Below are 27,670 nucleotides of genomic sequence, written 5' to 3'. Positions count from 1 at the left end.
TTCTGTAGATGACGTGCTAACTACAAGCACGCAGAGGTGCATGTGGTCAACGCGTGCATGTGGCAGTATACTCAAAACCGCAAGTTGGCGTACTAAGAATACAGTCAGAGGCAGAAAGACTAAGTATAGTAAACACCGCCTGTGACAAAGGGATCATTTATGTGTATTTGAATAACCTGCTCTAGTTACGCAAATAACCACAACCAGAAAGTGCTCACCTGTTGGAAACACCTTTCCAGTGACCAGGGGCCAGTTTGATCCCTCTCTAGTTTGGGCAGTGCCAGGACCCAGTTGTCCAGTGACTGATTAGTTTTCGCAAGTTCAAATATTTCAACTCGAGCGACGCGATGGACATCATTTTCCGATGCGTTTGGTGTGAACATGCCATAACTCACAATTTGTCCCTGGCATCTCTTAACCACATTCACATTGTAACCATTAGTTTCTACGCATCGCTTCCGATCACCACTTTGTTTGTGTTGTCAATATGTTACAGTTCAACACTGTTGAATTGTTCCTTTGCTCGTTCTTACCATGTGTTCCACTGTTCCCACCGACCATGCAGGAAAATGTTTGACAGGGCTCCGCCCAGCATTTCCTGGTTCCTTTATAATCTTGGTGATGTCACAGATGACATCACTGGGACAAACCAAGTGAGAGGGTTTTCTGTTTTTTTAAACATTTGTTTTTGTGATAGTCAGGCAGTATTAGCTATTTTTCAATGTATGTCCTTTCAAAGAGCCATTTAGTGGCGTGAATGAGCTTCTTATGATACGGTAAGAAAATTATTTGCAGGAATAATATTGTGTCTAGTTACCTGCTGGTTGTGGTTCAGGCTGAAGGTGTGAAACACCATATTCAAACAGCTGAATGAGTCCAGAGAGGAGGCTGTGGTGCCACCAGCAATTCACCTCTGAAACAACAAGAAGTCTGTTGTGTCTGCCCGCCCACCATCTGTGTACGACCTCTGATCCAAACTATCTCACGCCATCAAACACTGCATTGCAAGTTCAAATTGTTTTCGGACTCTGTGCTTGTTGAACAGGAACAATCATCCCGTGTCCCCCAGAGTCAGAAGAACAGATTTGTTTTGTTTCCACTTGATCACCACTCTTTCCAGAACACCTTTATTTTGCCTCCTCTTTACCAAGTGAGGTGACAATGTCAGAATTCAGCACCTGTTGATTCTCTCTGTGGTTTCTCCAGGACAGGTTGTAGAGATGCTCGGCCAGTCTTACCTCGAGGTGCACGACCAAACACTGCAACAACTTTTGGAGCCTTCACGCTCGACACAAACGACGCCATGACGTCATTTCTGGAAAACGCACCCTCACATCGGCGATACTACGGTGAATACAAACCAGCCTGTAGTTCATGTGCCACATAACATCAGTGTGAACGGCCCCTCGTCTGTCAGGATTCACATAAAACTCTCTAACAGGAGCATTGATATCAAAACCTCAGATTATGTTCTTCTACCATCTTCATTATCTGCACACAGCGACTAGTGTGCAGATAATGAAGATGGTAAGAAGTGTGGTTCAAATTAGTGGAGGATAGTGGTTATGAATGAGCTAAAGTGTGGTTACGGTTAATCAACTAAAGGTCACGGTTGAAGACAGGACAAGATAATTATTGTGGTTAAAAGTCAGCTATTCAGTGCAATTCTGTGATGGTAATTTGTAGGTCACTGTGCTGATGAAATTACTGATGGCTCGTACAATAAATAACGACACAAACAAAGCAGAGATGAGGAAACAATAGTTATTTTTGGACAAATCTTTAGTTGGTTTGTTAGTGAAAAGAATAGACTGATATTTTCTATGAAAAGGATAAAGAATTGACAGTTGTTCTCAGACACTATGACAGACCTCCCCTGGGGCTTCAAATGCTCCTGCTCAGTGTTGGCTGATTCAAGAACATTGCTACAGATGTAAAAACTGATAGATTTTTAATCTTGGAAATATACGAAAACAGATTTATTTATGTTTCTGTTTATTTGTATTTATGTTACATGTTTTCTATATTCTCACTTAGTCACTTTTTAGGAAGACGTATTTCAATGTCAGTCTTTGTAGATTCTTGCACACAGACACAGAAGCTTTCTCAGGGCTCGTCAAATCCTTTGTGCTCTCTCTTCAACAGGTTCTTTTTTGACGAACGCCTCTCCCTCTCCACCCACACACACACAAACACACACACACACAAACACCAACTCCCACTTCACATATTCATGCACTAATACTTTGTCATGGCTGCGTGTCTTATGTATACTTTGGGTCTTTGCGAGGAACAGATGGGAGTTGAAAGCGCTGCAGAGTTAAATAAAGAGAAATTTGTCGTATGAAAATGTCACTTCAGAGCAGCGTTCACAAACCACCAGCGTGCAGCTGTGACGAGAGCTGCTCTCACACTGAGCAGATGTGAGTTAAGAAACAGTCACACGAGTCCGAACTGTGGATCAAACAAGGTAGAAAAAAAAGACATATTTTTTATAATAATTAACCTTATCATGACCTGAAACACAACACGTTCGATGTGTGCTATGTGTTCTATCTATCTATCTATCTATCTATCTATCTATCTATCTATTCATCCATCCTTCCTTCCTTCCTTGCGGGGGAGCTGGAGCCAATCTCAGTTGACATTGGGGGATAAGTTACACTCTGGACAGGTCACCGGAGTATCGCAGGGCCAACATAATGAGACAGCAATTCAACCACGCAGTCACATTCACACCTACTGTCAATGTAGAGTCTCCAATTAACCAAACCCCAGTCTGCATGAATCTGGACAGTAGGAGGAAGCTGGACAACCCAGAGAAAAACCCACACAGACACGGGGAAAACATGCAAACTCCACACAGAAAGACCCCAGTCGAGCCGGGATTCAAACCCTCTTACTGTGAAGTGACAGTGCCAACCACCGTGCCGCCCTCATTAACACCCGTCCAGCCATTTGGCAAACTTATCAAAATTATCTGAGCTTTCAAGTGTCAGAAAGTGACTTTTAGACAAGAGGATTTTTTAAAATTTTTTCTCAAATTGTAAAAACCTACAGTCTGGAAATGTAAGACGCTTGTAGCACACATGCAGAATGTGTTAAAAAACAGATGTATTTACTATTGTTTGAGATTATGTGGTCCACAGCTGCAGCCTCTTTTATCTGTGCTGGGTGGTCACACTCACACTCACACACACACACACACACACACACACACACACACTCACTCACACTCACACTCACTCACACACACACGGCCGGCAGTCAGCTGAGATGTCACCACAGTGTCCTCATGTGCTCTCCAAGATAAAAATACAGTACATGAGAGACTCAGAGAGGAACTTGTACTACTTGCCAAAGATACTTTGAATACTTCATACTTGAATACAAAATACTAATATTTTGTCGATGAGAAGCTGCACTAAACTTTCACCATAATATAGAGAGTTTAGAACAGACTGACTCCAGACCAGATCTGAACGTCTGCTGTTCACAAACCCTGTGCAGTCCCCATTCATTTAGACAAGAGCCTGATCGTGTTAGCCTGAAATGACCAAGATGGCTGCAGAGTGGTGAGACTTGCATAAAAGGCCTTTGACTTGGAAACAATTTTTTTTTTCCAAATTTGTGTGACCAATCGGAATCGTACACTTTTTAACTTTTCACACAACTGACATTAAAGCTCCTTCCCTCAGTCTCCTGTGTGGGGGCAGGATCCAGCTCCTCTCAGACTTCACATTACAAGCACTGGTGGAGTGTTTCAGGGTGAGCAAGAAACCACTGCCCTCAACAAACATTGGCACCTTAGGGGATATGTAAATGTGTTTGCATACATGCATACTTTTGCATGATTGTGGCATGTAACTATTTTTTTTGTCATCAGTGGCATTTAGTCTTTTGATTATTTTTGCAAGTAAGCGATTTATCATAAAATCTTCAAAATTTTACAAAAAACAGTCAATATAATACTTTGATATATATCTTAATATCTTGATAACTTGACAACCCAAAACATAATATTGATTATTCAAATATTGTCCAAATAGTTTTCGGTCTACTTTCTCATAATATCTGAAGCTGCAAGTTTTTCATATTTGCAAACCCACTGCACAGTCCATACCTTGATTCCACCACATCACCTCAGTCAATAAACATAATATATATTAAACTTTCCTATGAATAAAGATGCACAGTGCACGTCACATCATCTGCAGCAAAAAAATTAAAAACATCTTGTAACTTCTAAGGAGTTCTTGATGTTAACACTGTTCTCCAGTCAGTCCACATACACATCTGCAACATACCAGCTCAGACTGACTTTCGTTTCCTGATTAATTCCATGTTACTAGTCATTAATAGTGATTCTAGTCGACATAAACATTCATAATTACATGCAAACATGGTTTAGCAGGCTCCCACCTGTGTCAATAGAACGTCAGTTTATTTAGCACCAGCTTTGGGTGAAGGGTTAGTTGTTTCCACATTTGCAACAAAGCAGCGCGCCTCCAGGGTCCAAGTTGAATAAAGATTACATGTGTCATTATATTACGAAGCAGCAGCTCTTGTTCCGCACACAATATTATAGGGTGACATACATTTTACATGAGTTGCACTGAGCGGCTACTGCTCCAAGGTTGTTCGCTTCATTTAAAGCACGGACAGAATTAATTAGGTAAATGTCTCAGAGGTTAATCATTTTCCCCCCGTCGCTTTTTCAAAAAGGTGTTTTATTTTCTGTGCTCGCAGGTTTTTCATGTATGTGCTGTTTCTTTTTCTCCTCGAAATTCTTGCCTCGACAAGTCTGTTAAATAATAAATTACATCTGTTTGTATTTAAAAGGCAAAGTGGTGACTGATTTCTCACACACACACACACACACACACACACACACACACACACTGATTAGGGGTTGCCTGTAAAGTCTGAGGTTAAGTTGATTAATTAACATTGATATAGATTAATTAGCTGTAGCGACACTTTGATCTATGAAATTACCTCCATATGTGTTGTACACTTTGTCTTTAGCACTGAGGTAGTTTGTATATGTAGCGAGGAGACCACATGATGGGTTTCAGCCCTATATGTGGTTGGATGTGGGCTCCTCAAACTCTTTTGACTCAGCAACAGGAAACAAAAAAGTTCTGATAACGAATGAATGTCCATCTGCAGATGATGGAAATGAGCAGAAGATGTTTTACAGACACTAATGTGCTTTTAATTTGATGTAATGTCATTTTTTAGCATTTGTCTAGCTCAAAGTGTCTTCTACGTCATCTAGCACTTCCTCTATCAGCCATCGATCATACACTGCCTGTGCAGCCGTCAGGGACAACTTGGGGTTCAGTGTTTTGCCCAAGGACAACATCAACACACAGAATGAGGGAGACTGGGATCGAACCGCTGACCTTCTCGATCTGCTGATCCACGGCCGCCCACTTGAACCATGTGTTTATGAGATCATTGGAAAACATACAGAAGTGTCCATTGTGAAAGTTCTGTGTTGTCGGTCCATGAACCCCCCAACCTCCTCCTCTTAATATGGCCTCTGTCGCTCTTTATACAACAAAAAAAGTCATGAATCATTTCTCTGGTTGTTTCAAAAAAAGCAGTGCAGTGACCCTGCTCCACCATTTTCACTTCACTTCCTTTCCTCATCCCTTTCTCCGTGTTCGCAGAAGAAGAGGGTCTTCCACTGGCTGGCATCATTAAAAATCAATATGGCTGCTTATTTAGAGTTTGAACTGTGTGTGTGTGTGTGTGTGTGTGTGTGTGCATTGAAGATGGGGGTGGGGGGGTGGGGTGTCTGACAATTCCCCAGTGCTAAGCCCTCCAAGTCACATGCGGTTTGTCAAGCTTTGTCAGAGGACAAAAAGGGAGAGGGAGGCAGGGGAGATGGAGAAAGAGAGCGAAGGTGTGTACGTGTGTGCGTGTGTGTGTGTGTGTGTGTGTACGTGTGTGCGTGGTAAGGGTGAAAGTGCCGAGGATGAGTGGGGAGGCATAGCTGCTGGGGTCTCCATGGCAATGATGCTAGTTAGCTAGCTTGCGCTCGGGGGCCCTGGAGAAAAGTGACAATACAAGGGACTTAGCAGCAGCCGCAGCTCAGCAGCCGCACTGCATTAATGAGATTTTTCACACTTATTATACACACACTCCCTGCTAGTGCCATGGCAGGAGCGGTCGAGTGCTGTGTGTGCACGTGTGCATGTGTGTGCATGTGTGTGCTCATTGTGCACACACATGCAGCCTCCTTTTTTACGTGTGACAACAAAATTAAGGAGCGGCCCGTGATTGTTTACGAGCGGGCGAATTAATAAACACGTACAAACACATGAACAATATTTTCCCTCTAAATCAATTTATCTTCCTAAATCTGCTCTTCGACACACACACATAAACTACGACGTGGAAAGAAATAAACAAACAAACAAAGACAAAATTATGGAGCCAGACTCCAGGCTGCTATTACAAACCATTATGCTCCTCTATTATATCGCCTGTATAAAACACTCCTGTCGTTTGCCTCCTATTCTTTCTCATAATTTATCTTTTTATTGCTAGAAAAGTAGACGTATAGTCACCATGCTTTAGCTGCTATTATTTCTTCTCTTGTGGTCAAATACTGAGAATTGTTCTTCAAATATGCATCAGAAATGGAAGTGTAAAAGATAATAGAAACAACATTGTTAGTCTTTGGTTATTAATTCATCTTGGAATACTTTTAATCCCTATAATCCTAACTCCAAATTATATTTGACCATTAAAACCAAAATAAATGGTAAAATGTGGTTTTGTGCATCTCTGCCGTTTCTACAACTTCCAACGTACGATGAAGGAAAAACACACTGCTGGCCACCAGTCATTTGTCACTGGTCCCTCGTAATGGATCACGATCATTACTGCCATTTGCTGCGTGTTCTGTCAGCTAAGCTCTCCCAGTAATGTGCAAACCCTGTAACACACGGGGGAATAAGTGGCTCGAGACGATTATGGTGCAAGAAACAGTGGTGAATAACTCCCACGATCCCGCGCTGCTTCACAACGTCATCAGACTATCGGCCTTTTGTTATTGTTTGATTTGTTGTACGTGTAAATGAGAAAGAACAGTAAATTGAAATGATCCCAGGATGTGGTCTGTTTGTCTTGTGTTGTGAAAATGTCTCTAAGCAGTTTGCTGAAGACAAATATTATTTAATACTTAAAATTGTGTTATTTTTATTTAATTTGATAATAAAAAAGGGTATTTCAGTGTTATTGTCCTGCGTTAAATAGAATCTGGTGACGCCTCAGTGTGGTTGAACTACACGTTACGTTTCCTGTATGAGTGTATAACACCGTTTAAGAGAGGGAGGGATGTTCTGCAGTATGTGGGCCGGACACAAAATATTCATTATGATGTTTCAGAGCAATTCTGATTGATCAGCTTTATCCTCGATGACGGGATCCTTATCAACAACGAGGAGGAAAAAATATCCCTGCATTAAAGAAAATGTCAATTATACATTTCCTGTGATTTATGCTCACATTACCTTCAGTGTGTTCTGTAAGTGGAGCAGCGGAGTGGATGTGACGTCTGGTTCTGCCTGACGGAGGGAAAACAATCGTGTGCAAAGGAAATAAGAATCTCATTTTACAAAGGAAGTGTTCCTGTGCTGCCTGGCTGCTGGCTCACAGATTAAAGCAGCTGTCAATTGATCAAATATTTGCATTCTCCTTCCCTTTCTTATTGTGTGCATGTGCAAAACACACACACACACACACTCATTGAATAAAATGTGTATATTGTGTGCACACCACACCAATCAAAAATGAATGCAGAAAAGAGCACACACACTCTCTCTCTCTCTTTTTCTCTCTCTATCTCCCTCACACACACACAATCTCAACACCATCCATTTTCATCAGTGGCTCTCTCTCGACACCGTGAGCGAGGGGTCCTTTTTGCACATGCCCCCTCCAAGGCAGCAGAGGGCAGGGGCCAGAGTGCAAAGGGCACGGCCTTATCACCGTAGTAACATCGCTCTCAGGGGGGAAATTCCCACCAGCGTGAGGTTACTTAATCCAACTAGTGATGCATACATTTATTTCACTTTTCTTGATTTGTCTTTAAGTGATGAAAGAAAAATTATTAATCTTAGAAATGGACTAATACAGTTTAACTTCACCTTCCAAGTTTTACTATTTGGTGAAGAGGGACTGCTGAAGGCTCTGAGCTTCCAGTACTTGATATATTCTTTGAAATAAAAAAAACTTATGGCTTTCAGTTTAGTTCATTTGAAATATGTGTAAAATCACTAAATGGTCGATTTAAACTAAATTAAAGATGTTTTATTTTGCCAGGCTTCCCACACATGTATCCTGTGCTGTTTAGAAGATGGTGCAGATTAGCTGGATTTCACATGAAACAAGAGAGTTCATGTAATAATGTGAACAAAAACAGATCACTCAGTCGTATGTACTGTATTGTGTCACTCAGTTATGAGTGATATTATATAACAACACCAACCTGACCAGCCTTTGTTATGTATATACACTGTACTTCATACTTTTATTCATTTTACATTCATTTCAAACAAAGAAAAAAAAAATTTTGATTCTAAATTGATATTACAATAAAGGGAAACTTTGTTGACAGTGAAATTTCACATAGACAGTGATTTTTACCTCAGCCAAGAAAGTTAGGTTTTCACTCCTCTTCCTTTAGTTTTAGGTTTGTTAGTTTGTCTTTGTTTGTTTGCAAGCTAACAACCAAACAGATTTCCACGAATCTTGGTGGAGGGATGTGGTCCTGGACGAACGTATTCAATTATGGATCGGATCCAGAAATAGTTTATTACCTTCTTTGTTTTTTGACATTTTCACAATTGTTTAGCAAACTGATATCTACTGTATGAGAGTGTGAAATCTGGTGCAGCTTGATTCAGTTTAAAGGGACTGTTGGGCCTCGGTGGACGTATGCGCTCTGCTAGGAGTGCTATCCTAGTTCTATAGGATTTGCAACACAGTCATTATGCTGATTATAGAATTTTTACTGTGTGTGTATGTATATATGTGTGTGTGTGTGTATATACGTGTGTGTGCACATGCCAACAGAGCGGACATGTTTACAGCCCATGTAAGTATTTGTGTGCTTGTGTATGCGTGTCTCACCTCCTCCTCACCCTGCTCCACTGAGAGATGAACAGATGGACACAGTGGGGAGGTGGTGGTGGAGGAGGTGGTGGAGGAGGTGGTGGTGGTGGTGGTGGTGGGGATGTGCAGAGAGACAAAAGGAAGACGACAGAAGAGGACTTCTCTCGATCTCGTCGCCTTCCTCTCCCCGGTAACTCGAGACGCCAAGCTGTGCCGCAGACGTGTCAGACTAACAGGTGACACAAAGGTGTCTCCGAGGGAGCGTTTGGGTGACAGCGGGACAATGGCGGATAGCGACCTGGGTGACAAAGGTGACATTGTGTTAGGAAAATGACACTGAGAAGGTATACAGGCGGCACGAACGAGATTTGCAAGGGGCTCGCCGGTGACACGACAAGGAGGAAACAAACACGTATAAATTAAGACAAAAGCAGCAGCAAAAGTGACATGTTTATATTACACAGCGGTGTGTTTATGAGTAACCAGACTCACCTTGTTGTGTATGCACCTCTGTTGTCGCTCAGCTTTTGCGGAATGTGATATTGACTTTCAAGAAATGATTGACTGATTGAAGACTGTAATCTACTTGTATGATTTAACTTTGAAATTTTAGGAAGAAATCAAAATCTTGACTTGGGTGTAAATGTCACCATTTTGTTTGAAGTGAGACCATTTCTTTCATGAAAAGCTTTTCATTTTTGATCATGAGCTATTTTTGCATTTTCTCATATAACCCTGATCGTAGTTGGAATTAAAATTATAACAGTGTCATATCAGGCTTTGATACCGTTATTGGTCGTGATGAGAAATGAAGCACGAGGTCTCATGAAAGGCTCCCGATCGGAGGGTTTGATAAAAGATGACCAGGCATCCGGAGTTGAGGCGGTGCAGGGGTGGAGGAGGGTCATCACCCAATGATCCTGATGAAAACTGAAAGGAAAGAAAGAAAGAGAGGATAAGAGAACGTTTGTGAAGTTTGACAGCTGTCAAGTGAATGGCTGAAAGCGAGTGTGTCAGGTTAGGATTGGATGACGACATAAATGAGCAGGAAACTGTGCTCGTCCCTCAGAGGGAGTGCAAAAGAAGACGACCTTCCTGACTTTCACTAAACTTCACTTGAATATACGTTCAAATGATCCAGTATCTCCAAAAACCAAGATGAGAGAAAAACACAAAACAGATTGTGTGTCAGAAATTCGTTTTGCTGCATTAAGCTGATGTTATTTATTAATGTTTATTATGTTGCAGAGTCAGGTCCTTCTCTCTCTCTGAAGAGCAGAGGAGTCGAGTAGTGTCAGTTTCAGCCGAACACTTCAGTTCCTCTGTGCATCACAGATCTGCAGACCAAGCAATTTGAATAATATCACGAAGCCTGTGCTCTCAGGTGAGGTAATTGAGGCACTGTAAAAACCGATGTTGCTACATGTGTCTTTGTTTTGATCGTGATCACATCCTCCTCCCTCCGTCCGCCTGGAAGTGGATGTGATGGGTTTCTTCCTGTGAATGTGTGTCAGCTCCACTTTGCTCTGACAGTCTCCTCAATTTAAGCAGGAATTAGATTTACTTCCCCCTGCCAGCATCGGCCTTTCATCAACAAATACAGGGCAGCGAGATTACATTTGACAAGTGAAGCATCGGTAATACACTGCCATATCCATCATTTCAACTTTTTTCATGTCTGCCAACGACAAGGAGTAAATCCTGAGGAACATAGTACGGTTGGAAGGACGTCAGTAAGCTGGTGAATGTCTGACGGACGAGTACAGTTAAATGTTCCTCCCTCAGCCTCAACAGTTTAAATAAAGTTTTATATAACTTCCTGTGTCCCAGCCGACACCACTCTTTCACTCTCAATAGCGCCACCTCTGTGTAACTCTAATGTTGGCTGTGACATTGTGTCCACTAATGTTAACAAATGACTCCCATGTCCCACCCACTAACATGGAGGAGGCAGGACTTACGGTCTATAGTGCAACCAGCCACTAGGTGGCGACTGTAATGATTTGATGTGACTTTTAGGAAGCTGTCATGTGCATCTTTATACATAGTTTATGGATTTAGCACTTTAGTCTCCATTATCTCAAATACAGTTTATAGTTAGATATATAACATATTAGAATCATTTGCAGATGTCTTCAATGTTTGAAAAAAAAAAGAAGTTACAGCTCTGGATTTAGTCCCGTCATAGAAACAAAGATGTATTATTTAATTTCCTCAAGTGAAAGTGATAAAATGAGTCATATCTACAGTAACCTGAGCCGAAAACAAACATTATTTTTGTTATAGTTTTAATATTTTATGCCACATAAACAGCTCAGAGCAAAATGGGTGTCATGTGGAGGTGAGGACGTTGTCATGACTCGTAAACTGCTCCTCGGGGTCTTTGTAGCAGACTCACAATTCTTTCACCCCTGGAAATTTATGACACGTTAGGAATCTTCTTCCCTCCCGACACCATCCTTATGTCTCCATACATCCACTCCGGTGTCCTCTTACCGAATTACATCACACACTATGCACCCTCACTGCACCGCTCCCTGCATCAGCCTACACGAGGCTTCGTTCTTATCTCTGTTTTCTCTCCACGGGGGACGTACGAGTGCTGAATTGCCGAGCTAGTCCTCTGCAGATAGCGATCGTGTCTGAAGCTTTTCGCTCGCAGCGCCGCACAGGAAAAGATAGATGCATTAGCAGCTCCTTTTCATTTATGAGCGAAATAAAATGTTATGCTTGACGGTCTGTCCCAAAATGGATTCCTCTCGCTACCTGCAGGTATGTCTGAGGTGCGCTCGTAATCCATCTAATGCTGTTCACGCATGGGACAGCGTGGCAGGTTGGCCTCTGGTGCTGAATTCCCTCTGTGCTGGTATAAATATGTGTGTATAGTCTGAGTGCATGTATGACGTTAACATTTGTATGAAAAGTGTGGGTAATGAAAACAAGATCTTCAGATTAGCCACATCTGTCCTGTGTTCATTCAAAACACGACTCACTGCAGAGATTCAAGCAGTTTTTCCTTTTAGAGGATTTGCAATCTGTCAAGTCTTTCTTTGTTTCAGAGCGGCTTTGATTTGCACGAGATACTTTAAATCAGGATAAGATCAAGAACTACAATATCTTATTGTGCTGTCGGAGGCAAATGACATCTAAATTAATACACGGTAAGACGTGATAACAATATAATCATGTGGAAGTGGTTGGAGTGACAGGATTGATTAGACAGCGTGAATTTTCCTGCAGCAGAAACAAAATGTGTGGGAAATCGACTGATTCAGGCTAAACAGGATGTCGGAAAAAGAAATAAGACGCCAAGCTGATTTACAGACTGTGATTATGGTGTGAGATGGTCAAATAATCAGACTATGTTTCTTACACACTTTCACACCCTCCTCCGTGTGTGTGTGCTTGAGAATATGTGCTGAAATATTTGCACAAAGATGGAGATGTTAATAAATAAAGCCCGCAGGCAATCATCAATTGATCACAGTTTGTTTCCCGCTGTTCTGTTTATTGTGCCGTATAAACTGCCCGGAATCACACACACACACACACACACACACACAAACTCAAACACACACACACACACAAACTCAAACACACAAAGCCTTGTAGGTGCATGAAAAATCACCAGAGACGTACACAAACATAAAATCCATCATCCACATACAAACCAACATCTCCACATATAAACTGCGCACGCACGCACACACACACACACACACACACACACACACACACACAATGGAAATGAGTTACACTGATCATCATTTCGTGACACACATTTTTTGGGTCCTGGACATTGTTCTCATTTGTTTGGCCTGTGAGAGCCACACACTGGAGCAACCAGTCAGTGTTCTTGGCACAAGCTTGTATCTTTATAGCTGCTTATTTTCCACTTGGCATTTGAAAGTCGTGTTTGTGCCTTGTCGAACACTGAGGCCTCATCGTGGTGCTGCTGCTGGCGGCAGAGCTTGTTTTGCATGCTGGTTACACGGCCGCACGATCTCTGTGTGTGTGTGTGTGTGCGTGTGTGTGCGTGTGTGTGCATCCGCAAAGAAGTATGTGTGTTCAAGGTGTGGGTGAGACACTGCAGTGGTTTGACATATATTCGCCTGTGTGATCAAACGCACACACACACAGACACACAGGATGTGAGGCGCAGCCTGTGTGAGATAAAGGTGTTCACATACATTTTACAAGTTGACTTGAAGACACATCTTAAAGTAAAGAAGGTTATCATACCAGAATATGAGGCAGCATGAGCAAACATGAAATATACACAACTGGTGTTTATAAAAACATGAAATAAATGAATCCTGCACTAAACCTATTGGATTAAGTCTCCACTTTATCTCATTATAGTTTGGCTGAAGTCAGGACACCTGCTAATACACTTGATCAGTCTCCACCGTCTATCATGACGTCTCACCCTGATTTTAAAGCATCAAATATCTATGAGTGATAAGAATTACCAAAAATTACAGACACCAATTTTGTGAAAAACGTATTTATCGTGATCTTTGTATTTTTGCTCCATGTCCCTTCCACTAACATGGAGGAGGCAAGGTATATGACCTATACTGCAGCCTTCCACCAGGGAGCGATGCTTTGGCTTCACTTTTGGGGAGCTCTCATGTCGTTCATCTTGATACACAGTCTATGCAGTATATGTACGATATGAAATGGAAAGTAAAGTTCAAGTACTTTTGGTTAAATACAGATATTGAGTAAGTGTAAGTAGCTACATGTACAAGTACATACATTCAGTTTTACTTAACATGAATTCAAGAACCAACAACTAAATGTCTCATCTTGTTCTTCTCACAGTCCTCTTTAAAAATCTCTTTAACAAATAGTGTTTCATATATTAGTTACTCACCAGCACTTAGTCTGCTCAGGTTAGATCTCATGACTCTCCATTAATGTGGCCTCCCCTCCAAGCCACGCCATCGTCGCTCAGTTTCATCACGTTTAGCCTCGGCCACCTTAGCCCCCCGATATATAGATTTACTGAGGATAGCCCATAAAATCCTATATGAGTTTTCAAACTGTTATCATACACCCGGTGAAATAGGAGTCGTTTAATGGGACGAATTAAACGGCTAATTGAAGTGTAATGTGCTCAGGTTTTATTTCCATTGTAAGCGATGGCGACACGTGAGAGCATAAAGCCCACAGACCATTAAATGAGCTCAATGAATTAATTTTATGCAAGTGCATGAGTGTGAGTGTGAGTGTGTGTGTGTGTGTGTGTGGCTTCTAAGTGGTTAAATCTTTGGAGGACATACACTTGTCTGCGCATATTTAAACGGCGCGAGTGTAAGAGTGTGTGTGTGTGTGTGTGTGTGTGTGTGTGTGTGTGTGTGTGTGTACATGTGTGTGCAGTGGGTAGAAGTTCTTGTGTGCCGTTCGTCTCCGAGCTTTTGTTCACATGTGCCTGTGTTTGAAAGCAGCACCGTCCCAGAGCCAGTCACCGCCGCCCCCTCATCAACCCGCTAATCACTGTGATTAGTGACTCATTTCATCATTACAGGTTTCACACCACACACTGCTTACCTCCGTACACAGCCGTTCCTGGAGAGAACTTCTCACACACTCACACACACACACACACACATAGAGAGGCCTGGCTGTTGATCACACACTCCTCCACCTTCACCCCTGCAGTCTGCCATCCATCACTGTGCCACTGGGGAGAGAGATGGAGGAAGAAGAAAAAGATTTGGAAGTGGAGAGAGAGACAGAACAGAGGAGAGAGACAAAAGAAGGAGTGACCGCGTCTGTCTTTTTACCTTGAGCTGGGCCTCTCTTAATCTCTGCCATGCACACACACACACACACACACACACACACACACACACACACACACACACACACACACACACACACACACACACACTGAAAGAGACATTTGAAACCAGAAAGCCTTAAACCACTTCCTCAAGGGGCACCTCGAGTGAATGTGTGTGTGCCTGTGACGAGGTGCAACAGAAGCTTTATGAAGTGCGGTCAGCTTCGTGAGTTAAGTTGCAGCTCACAGACTCACGCAAACATGCAATAACAAACACATAGAAATGTATAAATCACACATAGAAACAAACTATTACAAGTTTCAAAATCATAGTTTGCTGACTCATTTAATTTCGCTCAAAAATAAGTTCTGCAGTTCAAGTATATGACGATATATTTGACCCATTTTGGGATTATGAGACACCCCTATATTACAAAATATAAATTTTTTCTGTATTGGATATAAAAAAAACACACAAAAGAAATGAGAAGTTCCAAATAAAATATTTGCATAAAGAACTGTTTCATATCTGCAGATTAACTCTACACTTCTCTGCCAGGTTTTCTCCAGATCACTGGCTAATTTATATGTGAAGAGTGAACTCAGTATTTGTGCATTATCAACATTTACAAAATCTTTTTATCATATAAAACAGATCATCACACAGTTCACATTAAAAGGAACAGTAGAAAACCTAATGGAATTTCTTATACCACTGTGTGAAAGCATCACTTGGAAAAAAACACCATGCATGATTAAAAAGCACATCCTTGACCAGTGGACCACTAAAATAATGTGATCCTTTTACACTGATTTGTAAAGTGTGCAGTGAAATGTCTCTGCAGAACTAATTACATTCTGAACTGAATTGTTTTGCTGTACGTGGGCAGCAGCAGCACCAAAATTAAAAGTTGTTATTTACACATCCAGCAGTGGAAATAAGCAACTCACTTATCCATTCATGTGGAATGAGACACATCCACTCTCTTATAGCTTTGTGTTTGGTCTCTAACACCTGTCAGAAATATCTGCTCCACTATGCAAATTTTGTCCTTCTAACATTTAATGCTGAGCAGGAGTTATACAGTGTTTGTGTGTTTTTGCTTTTTCACTAAAATCAGATGTCTGCTGCTGATGAAAACAATACTGTGGAAATGGTTAGAGTGAAATGAAACTGAGCTGACAACTCAAAATGAAGCTGAGAGGAGTGAATTCTCTGTAGTTTCGTTATTATAATCAACCTTTTTCATGTTGTTCTTACATTGTCATTTGAAACATTGTGATGCTGTTGAAGGGTTTTTTCAATATTCAAAATATAAAGCCTTGTTGTCCACTGAACTGCTGAAGAACTTCTTCCAGGAAACACCATAAAGAAAGTAGAGTGAGTCACAGACTGGGTCTGTTTCAACTGTCAGATTGCCTCTGAACATATTTCCTTTGTTTCATTTCCATCGCTCCGCTGCTCACGTGCTGTGTCACAAGCTGAGCCAATCCACCTAGTTAGCTTTCTTTGATAGCTTGATCGCACATCTGTGGTTCGATGGCACGTCGTCCAACCGGCTCTGAGTGATCCAGCCGGGCGGGACGCACTCCGAGCTGAATTCTTCCCATGTGCCAAGAGACTGTCGATATAATAATCCCACCCCAGGTCAGAGTACATTAACAGTCTCTTTTATGAGGTAGCGTACCCCAGAGCCTTTAAGGAGCCTTTAGAACAATGGAGATTGTTTCCTGGAGGCTCTGAAGCAAATAAATTCAGCCTGCAGGGACCTTCGAAGGGCACATGGTGCTCGCACCGAGCTGCTGTAACTTCTCAGCAGCAGATAAGTGTTAAACTCCAATGCTCTGAATCCTGCTGTGTATCTGCAGCCGCAAAATATCCACACATGAAATAAAGACTGGGGCTTCAAAGGAAATGTAATAGCTAAGTGTTGAGAAAGCTACCGTACAAATCAGCACTGGAACAGGTGTGGAACAAAGATAGTGAGACAAGGAGGCCGAGTCCAGACTGTTGGGACAGGGCGGCAGGGTTGTGGGGAACTAATCCTAACCAGACCTCCCTCGTCTGTCTTCAACCAGCAACACCTCATCACACTGAAGAGAGTGAGTGAGTGTGTGTGTATGTATGTGTGTGTGTGTGTAGAAGGAGGTGGAGACTGGTCTGCATCATGTTCCATTTTAAAAAAAAAAAAGAAGAAATTTTCTGCAGAGTCCGCAGCTGCAGCCTCTCCCTTTGCATGAGTGTGTGTCAGTGTGAGTGAGTGTATGCATGTGTGTGTGTGTGTGTGTGTGTGTGTGTGGGGGGGGGGGGGGGGGGGGTTTACAAAAACCTCTCACCATATGGGCTGTTACCAGGTAACCCTGCGAACTGCATTACTGTGTGACAGAGACACAGCATAAAGTCTCAAACATCTCCACATCTGCGGTGAAGGTGTTTGTGTGTTTACGTGTGTGTGTGTGTGTGTGTGTGTGTGTAGGGGGGGGGGGGTCACAGGAGACGGATAAGATGCAAATTGGTGAGAAGCTCAAGCATGAGGCAATGTTTCTTCCCTCGGAGAAGAAGATAAACTTGTGACTTCAAAACTCCTTTTTTTCCTCCACATGTGGCACTTTGCTGAACAGCTGAAAATGTGGACGAGGTTTTAGAATGAAATCACAATTTGATTTCATTGTTTTTTTTGTTGTTGCTTGTGTTGTAGCGGTGGTACAACTCATTTAACAGTTTCTTTTTTTTCTATTTCTTGGTATGAGCATTAATTGCACGTCAGGGAAGAAAACAAAACACACACACACGCACACACACACACACACACACACACACACACAGCCGCAGCAGCAATTCTCCTTCCTCTTCGCTTGTCTGTCCCACGCTTACTTTTCTCTCCTACACGGCCTCTTCTCCTCACCATGTCATGAACATACAGTAAACATGTCAGCTATTTTTAAAAGAACAGGACTTGGTAGTCACAGTGATCCGAGTTACATTAACTTGAGTGAATGTTGAATATTTGCTTTAATAAATAAAATAATGCAAGTTACGGTTTTAAAGATTTAATCTATTTATTCATTCTTTCCTTAATTTTGAGCCTGAAGATGATGCGACCAAGAGCTGGATGCAAACCTCAGTTACTATCAAATGACCTCAAGTTGTGAGGTTCGTACAAATTGATCTTGTGCTTTTTTCTACAGCAGCATCAAAGTGTTAACCGAGTTAACGCCGAACAAAAAGTCCAGAGAGCAGCCCGACGGCAAACAGGCATAAGAGAGGAGGAGGAGGAGGAGGAGGAGTGCTGTGGGAGCTGGGTGGGGGTGCCGGGAACAGGGGCATATTTACCTCTGTTCTCTGGGGGGGCTCTGCTTTAGGGTTGGGGGAGGAGGGGGTCTTCACCAGGGCATACAAGGAAAGGGGAGGACATTGAGGTGGGGGGATAAAATTAGATATTTAGAGGGAAGTGAGGGCTGTGTTGTCCTCCACTGGCCTTTTTTTATTTTATTTTTAACCAAGGCCCATTTTGATTTGTCAGATGATAACAACAAACCATCCTGTGTGTGTCGACCACGTTCTCCGGGGACCACAACCTTAATGTGACATCACACTTACATAGTAGCAGCGTATTTAGTGAAGTATAATTACTCCATATACAAGGAAACTGTTTATAAAGATGTGCGATATGACAGCTGTCCAGAACAGAAGCCAAAACGTCTCACTCACCTCCTGGTGGCTGGATGCAGTACAGGTAAAAAGAAAACTTGTCTCCTCCATGTTGGTTGATTGGACATGGGTCAAATAAAGAAATCTCAATCATCAATTCCTTTTTTCTCATGGATGGTTTCTGTTGGTTATTTGAGGCTATATATAAAATTAGGAGCTGAGACTGAGGCACAATTGGTCAAGCGTGTGCTTCAATGCTTCATAAATATTCGTATCTGGGATATCTAGCTTCATTCCTGGATAGTGGGAGGAAGTGGAGACGTGTCATCCATGTGAAAGAGGGACAACTTATACCTAACATGCATCCTTTCATCCACTCCTCTGCTTCTCTCCTAAAGAAGATAATTAATGTCCAGAGTGCTGCATTAATCTATTTGGGGAAATAGCGCCTGTAACAGTAAAATAAATCCAGGGTGAGGTGGCACTCTGATTGGTTTATTGCCCATTAGACAAAAGTGCAACTCCTCTAAACCATGCACCAGGCATACAAAAATGGATTTGGACAGTTCTAAATATGCACTGTGAGTTTAGATCATTAAAATTGAGACCTACTGCTCTGTAGAAAATCCAGAAAAATATGAAGAAACACACAAGAGTCAATGAGCTGATTGTTCAGACAGGGTGTCGTTCAGTTTGCTCCGTTCAGATCATACATGTAAACATCAACGTAATAATAAAGCTTCCAAATCGAGATAAACATCAGCCCACACATCTGATCACACCCCCACCCCTCTCTCTCTCTCACACACACACACACAAAGTGAGGGGAGAGAGAGAGGTAGGGTATGGGACCCACCTACTTTGAATACAAGAATTATTCAAGCGTGCTTATTCCTTCTTTTCCCTTTCTTTGCCTCTCTCACTCCTCTGCTGCCCCCTCTCTTTGTTGGCAGGTGTGTGTGTGTGTGTGTGTGTGTGAGTGTGTGTGTGTGTGTGAGGGACAGAACTGGCACACTCTAACCTTGACACTTGAGCATCATGGGGGTGATGAATGGAAATGGCCACAATGCATTTTGGTGAGGGCGGGGGGGGGTGTTGGAGGAGAAGATGATAGGTGCAATCGAGAATTAGAATTGTGGGTACACGCAACACTGTAGACAAACACACACGTCGTATAAATCTACACATATACTTATATTTACGATGTAGGCAACAGACAAAATGTTTGTGTCCAGTCAGCAGCAGCGAGTCTGGATCTCTGATCTAAAGCCTGCCGGTTATTTCGAGGCCTTAGGGTCTGTGCGAGGTTGATGTTGTTTTCTTTCAATCAAGCAGCCGTGTGGGACGCGCTCACACTGCAGGCTCCTCACATTAACACTCTTTAGTGCAGGGAGGGAGACGGACCCAGACACTGTGTCGGCTTCCGACCGTCTCCGTCTCCCTGTTTGGGTCTTCTCACCAAGTGACACAAACCTTCATGCAGTAAACAAGTGTTTTAAAAAGCTGCCGACGCACTTGGTACAGACAGGTTTTCAATTAAGATGCATCTATGCATGGCTGATTTCCTTTTAGAGACTATTTGTAACATTTACTGAATACATTTACATTTGTGATATCTCGTTTTGTTTTATACTCTATTATTCTCAGATTGTTACAACTGCTTTACTGACACTGTTGATTTGTGATTGGTTTTTTCTGTCAAGCAGTTTACAACATAAACTGAAACCAAAACCAATTTTTTTCTCTCAGGAGTTATTACTAATATAACACATCAAATTAAATACAAAATTGCATAATTGAAACTAAATATCCAAAGATTTTATATCAATGTCAGTTTGGGACTTTGAGGTTAAATCAGCCAAAAATAACTGTAGTTTAATTATTAGGTTTTAAAAGAGAGAAATTGTTTCACAGCCCAGAGCCAAACAGAAAAGAATGGAGCGGATCTGTCCGCCTCATTGTAAAGTTAGAAGTCGTGCAAATGTTTTTCCTCAATAAATGCAAAAAAAACACTGAGCTACACTTCACAGAAACCTCTTCCCATCTCAGCATCAGCGTTCAGCTCCCCCTTGAGTCTGCAAAGCAGTAAGAGATTGTGTTGATACTGCAGCAACGTCGTCCCTGCTTGAAATTTAAAGGGTAGAAGAAAGTGAGTTTATATGGAGACTTTATATCTTTAACAATCGCATGTCAAAATGTACATATTTACTATGATTTATCAAATGAGTAGAGAACAATTACGTTTTTATGGATTAATAATCTATTTAAATATGAATCTGTGTGATATTGCGGCAAAACACTTGTTTTATTACTTGTACACTTGCTAAAACTAGTCTTTTCTCCTACTCTTATTGTAGTAACCTGTTGCACCACTGTATATATGCAGTAGAATGAGCTGTACAGTATCAATGTATTGTATTTCTAGTTGTTCTGTGCAGTATTTCACTCTTTCCATTTGATTTTCAATGACTGTAACACACACAGATGTTGCCAGAGATGAGCAGAATTTCACCCCATTGCCTCCCAAACGTTTCCCATAAGGCCGTCTGTCCTCACACCATAAGTATCACTATTTGCACTAACACCTGTAATGTATGTAGGGACCCTCTGCTGTACATATGTTATGATTAAACTGCTCTGTGGTCGGGGACAGAGTCGGAAACATCACACCCAAAGGTTACTGGTAGAGAGGGTTTGCATCTCCATGGCAACCACACACACACACACACACAGGAATAGTCTCAAACATCGTAAGAGGAAGTAGAAGCATAACTCTGTTTGCTTGTGAGCTCACTGTGCGTGACGACGCTGCTGACTTTCACTTTTGGCCCTTTGTTATTTCCGACCATTAAGGCCGCTGTGGTGCAGAGGCCAAATGTGACCTGTTACTATATTATCTAACAGCTTGTCCTCTAGTAGACCTGCATGATATCGTCTCTGGCAGTAGAGATGCAGAGGAAATGAATACAGTCACGGGGGAAAAAACTGGAACAAATGATTGGATGAAGTGGGCTGGTACGCGTGTACACACACACACACACACACACACACACACACACACACACACACACACACACACACACACACACACACACACACACCTCATAGCAGTTGCCTCTGTGCCTTTTTCCTCCCTCATCGACCAGAGCTATTGATGAACTGAACGTTAGAAGGCTGAGTCAATAAACAAGAGGAAAAGCTTTTTGAGGAGAGAGCAAAAGGAAGGAGTGTATCTACAAGCACTCCATCTTTTTTGGCTCCATTTGTGTATCCTGCATGTGTGTGTGTTAGTGTGTTGCGTGCATGCATTCATGCACAGTGTCTACCTGCACATCTTCCCTGCCTCGCTCTCCTCGCTCTCCTCCCTCTGAAGTGACTTTGTCCGTGCGCTGTCTCTTACCCTCTCCTCATGTCGTCTCCCGTCCTCGCTGCAGACTCACAGAGCTGGCTCGTTAATGTTTAATGCTCACTCAGGAAGCAGACATGCTCGGCCAGGCTTGCACGCACACGCACACACACACACACCCCTCCTACATCCCCCTAGCGACGCCATCCTCATTACCAGCCTGAGATTTAACCTTTCACCCCTGGTCCAGATGGCTGATGTTTTCATACTGGAGGGAGAAGAAATGAAGCACATTGCACCGCATCACAGGAGGAGGAGGAGGACGAGTGTGTTGAAGGATGATGGAGGTGTTTGTCTATCAACAGGGGATCAGATGGAGCTATTGCTGAATCAGGCAGGCTGCCGTGCATTTGTATTCCCCGTCAAGAAATGAGGTTCTCATGAAAGCAATGGGATATAACATTACCTGAAAAAATGGATTTCTACTAATGAGAGAAACTGCTGCTTGATGAAAGTTTGTGTTTCCTGAGCAACTCCTGCTGAAGAAAGCTCGAGTCAGAGAAGAGTCAATTAAACAAAAAGTATGTAGCTGGATTTGGATTTTGTTTCAAGTGTGTTTCTCCCACCGGCCTGCAGACTTTGCTGACCTCAGGAACTGTGACAGGATCCAGATCATGGTTCCAGGTCCGCGCCACTTAGCTAATCAAAAGATTCCCAAAATCACAGTGTGGACAAGAGGCGACGTCCAAACAGGACTGAGACTAAGCAGGAGGCAACGTGTGAGAGGTGGCATTGTGTTAGTGTGTGTGTGTGTGTGAGAGAAAAAGATTGAGAGAGAGAGAACAAGCATGGGACAGTTCACAGTCATGTGTACGTGCCTGAGCACATGTGCATGTGTAGCTATTGGAATGACAATGGCACACTCAGGTGGTGGGACTGCGATGACAGTGTGAGCATTGTGGTGGTCTGTGTGTATTTACATATGGTGTGTGTGTGTGTGTGTGTGTGTGTGTGTGTGTGTGTGTGTGTGTGTGTGTGTGTGTGTGTGTGTTCTGGGGAGAGAATATATTTTTCATGTAACAGACACTTTTGTCCTGAGTAAAGTTCATTGTGGTTCAACTGTGTGGGGCCTTGAAATTGAAATGTGTTCATTATGTGAGACAGAGCGCCTGCTGACCTAAATCCTTCTCCTGGAGAATTTAAAACAAAATGCCACGTGCAGTTTGTTCCACCGTTTCATTTTCTGCACTGAGGTCCAGTTGGACTAAAATGTAGCCGTCAGATTTTTCTTTTTAATGCAATGGCAGCAGATGTGTGGCCAGCAGTACTTATCAAGTCGCCCCCGTACCAGAGGTGACAGCCCTCCAGACAGCTTCTGCCAACAACACTCCATGTGTTCATTTCCCTGCCTCTCTCTCTCTCTCTATCTATCTCTCTGCCTCCTTCACACGATCTCACCATCCTCTCCTGCCTCTTTTTTCCTCCTCCTCCTCTTCCTGCACCCTCCAACACACAGACATATACACTTTGAGGGCTACACAGCGGGAGAGAACGGCAGAGTGATGGAAACTGAAAAAAAATAAAAAGGATTACTTTTCCATTTTGCAACTTGCACCGTGCCTGCGTTTCATTTTGTCCATCGAGTAGACGAGTGAGAGGGCAGCACAGGCGCTTTGGGAGTCTGATGGTGTGTCATGACTCAGTGTGGTCCGCAGGAAAGGCTGCAGCTCTGCTTACGTTAAAGACAACCACAATATCTGTTCAGAGTGAGTGTGTGTGTGAGTGTGTGTGTGTGTGTGTGTGTGTGTGTGTGTGTGTGTGTGTGAGTGCCCTCCTTTCTCTTTAATCACAGAGCGAGTGGAGCAGAACAGAGCGGAGGGTTGAATCAGGGGCCTTTCTGTAGCTCTGGCTGACTCCAGGCTGGCACTGCTGCCTTCTAAATACCCGCCTGTAACCAGCTCCTGATGTTTCTCCGTCTCAGTGCAGACGATGGATTACTGCGAGTATCTCTTCATCTCACTGTAATCGTCTCCTCTCACATTACCACTAGGGGCCCACCTGAATTCAGACATATGGAGCTGGATTAAAACCACACAGGGCTGCGAATATAAAGTGACTTGTCTGCCGCGCTCCTCATACACACAATGAATGCAATGACTCACTCGGCACACTCTCTCCCTCCTTATTCTGCTCTTTCTTTATTTATCCTTCCAGTCACTTGTTTATTTTCTCGCACACTCCCGATTCGATTGTTTGCAAAACCGTCTTCCATCTGTTCTTTCCCTCTTTTTCCTCCTCCCCAGCTATTCCGTTGTCTTTGCCGTCTGTCTTTCATTACAGCGTTAATGATCTCAGGTCATCTGGTTCACATATCCACTGATATAGGATCAGGAACTATACAGAACAGGTAAATAGAGTGGAAAGTACATGTAAAAACGTTTATATAGGAAAACCCCTCTGCTACAAAGTTTTATCAGATGCTACACTTTGAAGAATAAACCTTACATCGGTCCAGATTTCATTATTTCCTTCTTTGGTCTTGACTCTCTCATCTCTTCTTTCCCTCAAAAAACACGGAGCATCATCTCTGACTGAACTTGTATTCACTTTTGTGTGTGCTGTTTATTGTTGCTGTTAATGTTGATGCTACAGAAATAAAACTGAACCAACAATTCAGATTTTGGTTGAAAAAACATTTTCTGAACACTGAATATACATGTATGCTTTTTTTTTATTGTGCATCAACCTCACACAAGTATTAAAGTGAAGACTCACGCTTTGCAATAGTTGCGTCAGCGCTCTCTGAACCTGACAAAGCCCTTTTATCAAAAAAGAAGAAGAATAGGCCTATAAGCTTATGTGGGTATGTGCTGACCTCTGCTGGTCACATGTGAGACTGCTCCATCAGGTAAAAGTGACAAGTGAGATTAATCCTATAAAAATGAATCAGGGACAAATTAACTGAGTCTCACATATTTCCATTCTGTCTGATGCATATATTAGAAAATAGATCTAGCCTATGCTACGTGTCACAGCAGGTTCATCACATCAGTCAGAATTCATTGATTTATATGTTTGTTTGTTTGTGTATCTACCAGTGATGTGCTGAGCTCAGGCTGCCGTCACTGCAAAGGGATTTTTACCCTGAAGCAGCTGCAGCATCTCGTGTCCTGTTTTAAAACAATTACAAAAGATTTACAGTCACACTGAGTTAATGCTAACCCAGGCTTTGGTCGTCCGAGATCTAATTAGGCCCGGCCCCCGGCTACTTCCTGATCCGACTCACGATTAATCTTGTGTTTCCTACTTACCATTCGTTTTAATGTGATTTTGGTCATGGACGTTGTATTTTATCTGATGTCATGATTGAAACTTTATTTAAGAGGAAGGTTGTTTATACTGAAACTAAAGCTGATGCTTCTTTGTGTATTTTTGATCAGTTTGGTAAAAGTTAATCAAGTTGATTTAATTTATTTATATTGTCTATATATTCATTTTAATTTTGCAGCACATCAAATTGTGCAGGCTTTTTCATAGCTTTGTTTCGTTAAGTAGATATTTGCAGTAGGGAACATAAGCCTGAGGTAGGCGCTATAAGCTTTTTTCCCCCAAATTTCTCCTAGTATTCCCCTTAAACAATTTAAAAGCTACATACATATATTTCACACAATTTCATTAAATATCATCTGTATGAATTAATTGTTATTTCTCGAGTATTAAAGCAATAAGTGTCGGGCCACACCGGTGCAGCCACAATGACTGACCTGTGTAGGAGGTTTGTCACCGGTCAACACATTCCTGTAGTGAGTAAACGAGCAGTAGCATCAGCATGTTGTGGGGGGGGGCACTGGAACCTGCAGCTGTTGTACAGGCAGCTCCAGGGGCCCTGGAATGTAGCAGAGCAGGACAGCAGGTCCGAGACACTCATCGCCCTGGTGCACAAAGGTTCCTACACTGCGGGTGTGGGTGACTGGTTCAGAGCAGAAATATCAGAAAGGCCAACGTCCACATTTAAAATGTTATGACAACTTGCCAACTGCGACAAGGGACCACCCAGAGGACAGGACGTTTAAAAATAAGATCCCTGCGTCGTCTTGACATAAATGAGCTCTATTTAAGATCAATGTAAGATTTACACTATTTTCTCACACTTCTTAAATTTAGCTCCTGAGAAAAAACCCCTCGCCTCAGCCTGTCCTTCAACCAAGAGCTTAAAAACACTCCTATTTCTGTCTGCTTTAAATCTATTTCTATATTTTTAACACAAAATTAACACATTCGTCTCACTGATCTAAGATTGATCTCGTCTCTTGCTCCTCATTTCTCCAAAGAGAGGTTTCAGGAAAATAAGAATTTTGGAATCTTCAAATAAACAGATGATTATTATTTATCTCTTGTGACATAAAGAACAGACACTTGTCAGCAGTAGAATTTTCCTCTTGTCCAGATCCAAAACCATCTATTTCATCAATAGGGAAAAAACTACCTCCATTGAATTAACTGCAATTAAATAATTCCACTTAATAAGGTTTTCCATTATGATTAAATGTCCAGTGTGATTTAGATTTAGGCGACAGGGATTTATTTGCAGAAATTCAATATAAAATAACCCAAGTGATGTTTTCTCTGGTGTGTTTCATCTAAATTGTACGATTTATTCTTTTCTTTACCTGTGAATGTGCCGTTTTTATTATTATTTATATTTTCAGAGAGGAACAGGTCCGCTCTACGGAGGCCGCCATGTTTTTGACAGTAGTAAAACTGGACAAACTAAACAACAGACTGAAGTCTACCACAGGTTCTCTTTAGTGTCTGAAACAGGAGGGTGAGCTGAGGAGTACTCAGCTGCAACATCCAACTTCACCACTAGATGTCACTAAATTCTACACACTGAACCTTTAAGCCTTTTGCTCTTTCAACAGGAGTTTAATGAAACACAGTGAGCAGAGCTCCTACCACGTGTCCTGCAGGTGACGGGCCTCCCTCCTCTGTGGAGATGGACCCCCCGCCTCCAGGGGGAGCGGTCATGGCGCCGCTCTGACCTCTGACCCAGAACCATTTGGCCCCGGTCTCGTCACAGTGTCTCGGATCATCGTTGTCCACAGATGATCGTGCAGGACCGACCGAGCTTCGCGGTTTAACAGCAGCGGATGAGAGGCGCCATGAGAACCACCCACGTCACTCACGTCACGTCAGTGGTCTGTGGCTGAGCCGTGTGATTGTGAGAGGAGATGAGAAGTGCGCCCTCTAGCGCACCGGAGAGTCAGTGAGGTAGTGCAGCCTTCAAGTACCGTCGGAAATGTTGCAACTTTTTTACAGAGTATTATAAACGACCAAAAAGTAAAGTATAGATCGTAGGTTCTGTTTTATTGATTAATATGTCTGCCTTTCAGAATAAATGTGATCCCTTTTATATCTTCATATGATCCATATTCATCTCAACGTGCTACTATATGCGTATTTACTGTCTATGAGTAAATCATGGCTGACTTATCAAATTTGCTACAACACTATATTATGTATTTTTATAAATGTCAAAATTGTTACCTCTATCATTCACAGTGCATTGTGTCCTTGATAAACATATTAATGTACACATCTGTCAAATGGTAGCTTTAAGCTGTGGGGAAGAAAATACTCACTTTACTTATATATATATATATATATATATATATATATATATATATATATAAACAAAATGTACTCAAGTTAAAGTATGTTATTAACTTTTAAACTTGAGCAAAAGTAA

At 42.2% G+C, this 27,670-nt stretch overlaps 1 long non-coding RNA gene across 2 annotated transcripts; it reads right to left on the bottom strand.

Annotated features, from left to right (window-relative positions):
- Positions 1-1,751: 1,751 nt before the first annotated feature.
- Positions 1,752-27,267, bottom strand: LOC138405829 (uncharacterized). 2 transcript variants are annotated; one of them, XR_011239497.1, is made up of 3 exons: positions 26,878-27,267; positions 9,920-10,062; positions 1,752-9,430 (listed from the first exon to the last, which is right to left on the bottom strand). It is a non-coding gene; the product is annotated as an uncharacterized lncRNA (long non-coding RNA). The 2 variants fall into 2 exon arrangements; XR_011239498.1 differs by lacking the exon at positions 26,878-27,267 and adding an exon at positions 14,689-17,168.
- Positions 27,268-27,670: the final 403 nt, after the last annotated feature.

Source organism: Paralichthys olivaceus, chromosome 20 (genome assembly GCF_024713975.1).
Source record: "Paralichthys olivaceus isolate ysfri-2021 chromosome 20, ASM2471397v2, whole genome shotgun sequence".
NCBI lineage: Eukaryota > Metazoa > Chordata > Actinopteri > Pleuronectiformes > Paralichthyidae > Paralichthys > Paralichthys olivaceus.
This window is presented reverse-complemented; position numbering and strand designations above follow the sequence as displayed.